The sequence below is a fragment of the Myotis brandtii genome, unplaced genomic scaffold (assembly GCF_000412655.1).
Source record: "Myotis brandtii unplaced genomic scaffold, ASM41265v1 scaffold782, whole genome shotgun sequence".
Lineage (NCBI taxonomy): Eukaryota > Metazoa > Chordata > Mammalia > Chiroptera > Vespertilionidae > Myotis > Myotis brandtii.
This window is the reverse complement of record NW_005371138.1, coordinates 1,979,116-1,986,272: the sequence shown is the minus strand read 5'-3', so window position 1 is coordinate 1,986,272 and position 7,157 is coordinate 1,979,116.

Sequence of the window (7,157 nt, the reverse complement as noted above, 5' to 3'; positions counted from 1 at the left end):
CACCCACACCAATGGGGTTCGGCTGGCTGGTCAAATTCCCAGGGCCCCTCCCCGGCCACTGACCCCCATGGGTCCCCCACCCATTCAGGGGCAGGCCAGACCCTCCCCATGGCTGGCCCCACCCCCAATCGTCTCCCTCTCACCCCAATTGCAGGCAGGGCCCCTCCCCCCAGTGGGCCTGGCCCTGATGGCTCCAATTGGGGGGTGGGGGGTGGCCAGCCAACCTACAGCTGTCTCCTCCTCCCCACAGGCTCAGCCCCATCCGCCCAGATTGGGGCAGGGCCACCGGACCTGTGCACGAATTTGTGCACTGAGCCTCTAGTACAGCGGTTCTCAATCTGTGGGTCGTGACCCCTTTGGGGGTCGAACGACCCTTTCACAGGGGTCACCTAAGATCATCAGAAAACACATATATAATTACATATTGTTTTTGTGATTAATCACTATGCTTTAATTATGTTCAATTTGTAACAATGAAATTGGGGGTCACCACAACATGAGGAACTGTATTAAAGGGTCGAGGCATTAGAAAGGTTGAGAACCACTGCTCTAGTATGTATATAACTTTGTCGGTTACATACAATGTAAATATATTTCAATATTTAGATTTATTTTTGTCATATCTTGAATATCTTGATCAAGATTAGTAGAACAGACCCACATGCTTCAAAACATCAAAAATTGCCATTTGGGCCGAAACCGGTTTGGCTCAGTGGATAGAGCGTCAGACGGCGGACTGAAAGGTCCCAGGTTCGATTCCGGTCAAGGGCATGTACCTGGGTTGCGGGCACATCCCCAGTAGGAGATGTGCAGGCAGCTGATTTAGATTTATTTTTATCATCTCTCGATCAAGATTAGTAGAACAGACCCATAAAATATATTTTTTAAAAAATTGCCATTTGGATTATTGTAATCTCTGTACCCTGGGAGAGATGACATACCAGAGTCTGAAATCAGGCTAAACTTCTTGATTTCCAAAACTCAGCCTTTTGGTTTAAGGTGGCCAAGTGGGGATGCAGAGCCCAGCACTGTGAAACCAAAGAAACATGGAAGAGCTGGGGGATGGATGTCTTTCACAACTTCACGTCCTCTGTAACCACACAATAGTTGGGAAATCACATTTTACTTGCAAAGGTCCGCATCCAACACTTGAGAGCCTGCAGTTCAAGCCAGTTGTGGCAATGTTAGGATGCTTATCCTGTATTCAGATATTTGGTAGGGAAAGAGACTGAGTCTCCTCTGGTGAATATCATGCCTAATAGTTGCATCTAAACTACCTATACCGAAGTCCTACACAAAGCAGAAGACTTGCAGATGGCATGAAAAAGGCAAAGGCTTATCCATGTGCTTCTTAGTCTTTCTTCCGGAGTTTTATGTTTCTATTTTTAGTAATGTCGTCTTCTTTCAACAAGTAGTATCTGTTTTCATAATCTCAGTATTTGTTGTGGAGCAGGAGGTAGTGTTCTTTTACTCTTGTTCCTCTAGGTGTCCTGGTTCTACGGTTCCAACCAAAAGTTTTCATCTCCAGAGTGATCACATTGTTTGATAAAAATAAGAAAGGTTCCCGAGGTCAGCCTTTCAGGTTGCCTCTTAGGTTTTACACATCGCTGGGCTTTTGGCTCATTTGGGTTTATGGGATAATGCGCATCCAATCTAACCATGTAATCGATAGTTGCCTTTAAAAGAAGGTCTAGTTAGAAGTGAATGAGAGACGAGAGGGCTAGGTTTATATTTTTAATTAGAAGTTGAGGTATTATGTTGTTATTCAGGCAAAATACCTTAAAATAATCTTAAACACCATTCTTTACTGAGTTGAAGATGTTATCCATATTGCTATACTGTAGTGTTGTTACTGAATGCAATTCCTGCAGTGGTTCCCAACCTTCCTAATGCCACAACCCTTTAATACAGTTCCTCATGTTGTGGTGACCCACAACCATAAAATTATTTTTGTTGCTACTTCATAACTGTAATTTTGCTACTGCTATGAATTGTAATGTAAATATCTGATATGCAGGATGTATTTTCATTGTTCGAGACCCACAGGTTGAGAACCACTGCCTTAAAGGGTCCCCTTCCCCACCCCCCTGTAACTCAAAACAAAATTATAATAGGATTATACTTAAATTAAGTATCTTTATCTTTGACTACAGAGAGGTTTAACATAATTATACATCATTTCTTCTCCCACCCCACCCCTTGTCCAATATTGTCATGGGCTCATAGTATTTATGTATTAAGAAAGTTATTTCCTGGAGCTCCAGTGGCGCAATCAGTTAGCGCGCGGTACTTATAAGAAAGTTACTTCCTTATATTTGAAATGGTGACTTTCTGAAATGTGCTAGCAGATGACTCGGTGGTTTTTCTTTTATTTTTTATTTACTAAAGAAATAAAGGACAGAAACCAAGATGGCGGCATAGGTAAACACCGGAGTTTGCTGCCTCGCACAACCACTTCAAAAATACAACTAAAAGACGGAACGGACATCACCCAGAACCACAGGAAGGCTGGCTGAGGGGAAATTCTTCAACTAGAAGGAAAGAGAACAGCATACCGAGACTCAGAGGAGGCGCAGTGCGGAAAATACAAAGGTGTGGAGGTGCGCGCGGAGCGGGCTGGTGGCTGAGGGCGCGGTTGTCGTTTTCAATCGGGAGGGAGTCTCAGATTCTGAGCTCCAGTTCTGGGCGAGTCTCTAGGGACCCAGACTCAAACGTGAGAAGCGGGACTGTCTGGCATCGGTCGGAACTCGAGGGCAGCTTTCTCTCCGAGGTTTGCAGCGGTTGCTGGGACACTGAGAGGCAGAGCCTCTGGGGACGGGACTGAGAGCAGCCATACTGCTCGCTCCGCCCGCCATGTTGATCCCCTGGGAACTGCCCTGCCCAAGCCTTGCACAGAGGCATTTGCCGATAGCCTCAGACAAAGGCTAGATTAGCACCACCCTAGAGGACAGAAGTTCTCCCACTGCAGACACAGCTGATTCTCACAGCCAGTTAGCCTGGAGGTCAAATCCCCGCCCCCCCCCCAAGTGTTACCTACAACAATCAAGGCTTAACTACAACAAGACTGTGCACAAAGACCACAAGGGGGTGCACCAAGAAAGCATAAAAAATGCAGAGACAAAGAAACAGGACACAACTGACAGAAATGGAGGATACAGAGTTCAAAACCACACTTTTAAGGTCTCTCAAGAACTGTCTAGAAGCCGCCGATAAATTTAGTAAGACCCTCGAAAAGACTGGTGGGACCGCTGATAAATGAAGTGAGATCCTCAAGAAATCTAGTGAGACCCTCGATGTTGTGATAAAGGACCAACTAGAAATTAAGCATACACTGACTGAAATAAAGAATATTATACAGACTCCCAACAGCAGACCAGAGGAGCGCAAGAATCAAGTCAAAGATTTGAAATACGAAGAAGCAAAAAACACCCAACCGGAAAAGCAAAATGAAAAAAGAATCCAAAAATACGAAGATAGTGTAAGGAGCCTCTGGGACAACTTCAAGCGTACCAACATCAGAATTATAGGGGTACCAGAAGAAGAGAGAGGGCAAGATATTGAAAACCTATTTGAAGAAATAATGACAGAAAACTTCCCCTACCTGGTGAAAGAAATAGACTTACAAGTCCAGGAAGCGCAGAGAACCCCAAACAAAAGGAATCCAAAGAGGACCACACCAAGACACATCATAATTAAAATGCCAAGAGCAAAAGACAAAGAGAGAATCCTAAAAGCAGCAAGAGAAAGAAAATCAGTTACCTACAAGGGAGTACCCATACGACTGTCAGCTGATTTCTCAACAGAAACTTTGCAGGCCAGAAGGGAGTGGCAAGAAATATTCAAAGTGATGAATACCAAGAACCTACAACCAAGAATACTTTATCCAGCAAAGCTATCATTCAGAATTGAAGGTCAGATAAAGAGCTTCACAGATAAGGAAAAGCTAAAGGAGTTCATCACCACCAAACCAGCATTATATGAAATGCTGAAAGGTATTCTTTAAGAAGAGGAAGAAGAAAAAGGTAAAGATACAAATTATGAACAACAAACATGCATCTATCAACAAGTGAATCTAAGAATCAAGTGAATAAATAACCTGATGTACAGAATGAACTGGTGATTATAATGAATCAGGGACATAGAAAGGGAATGGACTGACTATTCTTGGCGGGGAAAGGGGAATGGGAGATGCGGGAAGAAACTGGACAAAAATCGTGCACCTATGGATGAGGACAGTGGGTGGGGAGTGAGGGCGGAGGGTGGGGTGGGAACTGGGAGGAGGGGAGTTATGGGGGGAAAAAAGAGGAACAAATGTAATAATCTGAACAATAAAGATTTAATTTTTTTTTAAAAAAGGTATTTTAGTTTATTTTTTCCAGGGAAAGTAATATTTGTAATTATGGGATGAGCATGACCTCTTCGGAAGAGTAAAATAAAATGTAGGCATAAGATATTAAAATTATTTCAAAACTATTTTTTAATTTGTAGCCTAATTAAAATAGAGCATATGCTTTTTGGAGGTGAGACTGACAGCACAGAAGGAGGTCTGGACAGTGCATCCCTTCTCTGCCTTCTCTCCTAGCTCCAGGCCTGCGTTTACCCATGTGAATGGTGTTTATAATGGGTCCACTTACTTTAGAAACCTCACTTTGGAGAACTATAATGCTTTCCAAGATAAAAGTTAAATTTACTGAATTGTAAACAATTTCAGACAATCAAGAGGTAGTTTTTAAAATTTTTTCAACTATAGTTGACATGCAATATTATTTTAGTTTCAGGTGTAGAAAATAGTGATTTGACATTTATCTAACTTATGAAGTGATCACCCCAATAAATCTAGTACCCACCTGATAGCAGGAGAGAGTTTTAATGAAGAAACCCTGAAAAGAGACTTGTACAATATGTTCTAGTAGAAAAAACTGTGGGGCTGTGTGTGATCAGAAACCCTGAGCCCCCGGGCTGATCTGTCCTTCCAAACTTTTTTCTCTCCATTCCCTCATCAGCAGAGGCTGAATTTCCAGGAAGCTGATGAAGCATAAGCGCATAAGCGTCAGGGCCCTGCCAAGACCAGCGAAGGTCCGAGGGTCCGAGTGTCCTTAGCACTGTGCTTACATGGTCTTGCACTTTCCTAGCACCAGGTGCAGGGCCGGAGGTCTTCCTGCAATATGGAGCCAGAGAATAGCTTGTGGAAAATGTCCAATAATTAGATGTGTGAAGCTGTTAGCAGATGATTCGTTTTCATCAATATCTATCAAAATAAAGATTCTGTCCACAACTTGACACACTTGATAATGGGGCTATACAGTCTAAAAGGCACCGTGCTTGTTTGGTTATGGGAATCATACAGAATAGAATTCATCTGAATTCTGCTTTATGTAGGGCACAAATTTACAGGTGTGCTACAGCTAGTGTACCTGTGTTTGAGTACACGTTTATTTGGCATCCTTTCATTTAAAAATAATTTTGATCAACTGTGAAAGAGGAAAAGCTAAATTATCTTTCAGTTCTCTATGTATAAAAAAAAAGATACTACAGCCCGGCTGGCAGGGCTCAGTGGTTGAGTGTTGACCTATGAACCAGGAGGTCAGGGCACATGCCGGGGTTGCAGGCCAATTCCCCAGTGGGGTCATGCAGGAGGCAGCTGATCAATGATTCTCATCATTGATGTTTCTATCTCTCTCTCCCTCTCCCTTCCTCTCTGAAATCCATAAAAATAAATTTTTTAAAAAGATACTACAAAATCATTACAAAGACATTAACACTCCCCTCCCGCCAAATATGCAAAAAAAGCAATATAGAGATATGTCAAGCAGTTAATAATACTAGAATGTTGTTTTTCTGGATTTTGAAATATCTGTGCTAATTGTCAAGTTATAAAATTTGTGATTTCTGTTATTCTAAATAAATATTCACATATGTAAAATATACTAGGTGTACCAGTTAATAATGCGGATTTTTTTCAATAGATGGAGTTACACATATGTTGATATAAATGTGATTTGATATGTATGCTATTTTGTTGTATTGACAGCAAGCTTCAAAACTTCATATGTCAAATTTGCTGAAGGTGTTAATATCATAGATATTTTTACACTTAAAAATGTCCAATTTCATGCCAAAAAAAGGAGCATTTGTGAGAAGTTTTAATTCATTACTTTATTTTGAAGAAAAAGTCATCGTATATTTCAGAAGCTTATGGTAAACATGCTCCATCTCAAGATACTTGTGAATGCTGGTTTAAACGCTTTAAAAGTGATAATTTCAATGTGAAAGGCAAAGAACGTCCAGGTCTACCGAAAAAGATTGAAAACCAACAATTACAAGCATTATTGGAGGAAGATGTGTGTCAAACTCAAAAATAACTTGCAGAAAGATTAAACGTTGCTCAGCAAACAATTTCTGATCATTTACAAGCAATGGGAAAGATTTTAAAGGAAGGAAAAATGGGTGCCACATCAACTGAACAAAAGACAAATGGAAAACCTAAAAGTCATCAGTAAAATGTTGCGTCAAAGTCCCGAAAGAAAGTCTTTTTGCATAATATTATGACTGGCGACGAAAAGTGGATTTGTTTTAAGAATCTCAAATGTACAAAATCATGGGTTGATCCAGGTCAACCATCAACATCAACTGCAAGGCCAAATCGCTTCAGAAAGAAGAGAATGCTCTGCATTTGGTGGGATCTGGAAGGTGTGTGGTGTATTATGAGCTTCTAAAAGCAAGTGAAACCCTTAATACTGATGGCTACCGACAAGAAATAATCAATTTGAACCATGCTTTGATCGTGAAATGACCAGAATGTTCCAGAAGACACGGTAAAGTAATTTTGCTTCTTATAACGCACCATCACACCCTTCAAAACCCGTCAAAGACACGTTAAAAGATCTTGCCTGGGAAGTATTAACCCACCTGCCCTATTCACCAGACCTTGCTCCTTCAGATTACCACTTGTTTCAATCAATGGCACACTCACTTTCTGAGCAGTACTTCAAAATGTACAAAGAAGTGGAAAATTGGGTCTCCGAATGGTTTACCTCAAAACAAGAAAAGTTCTATTGGGACAGTATTCACAAATTATCTGAAAGATGGGAGAAATGTGTAGCTAGTGATGGACATTACTTTGAATAAAGCAGTTTTGATGTTTCTCTTGAAATTAT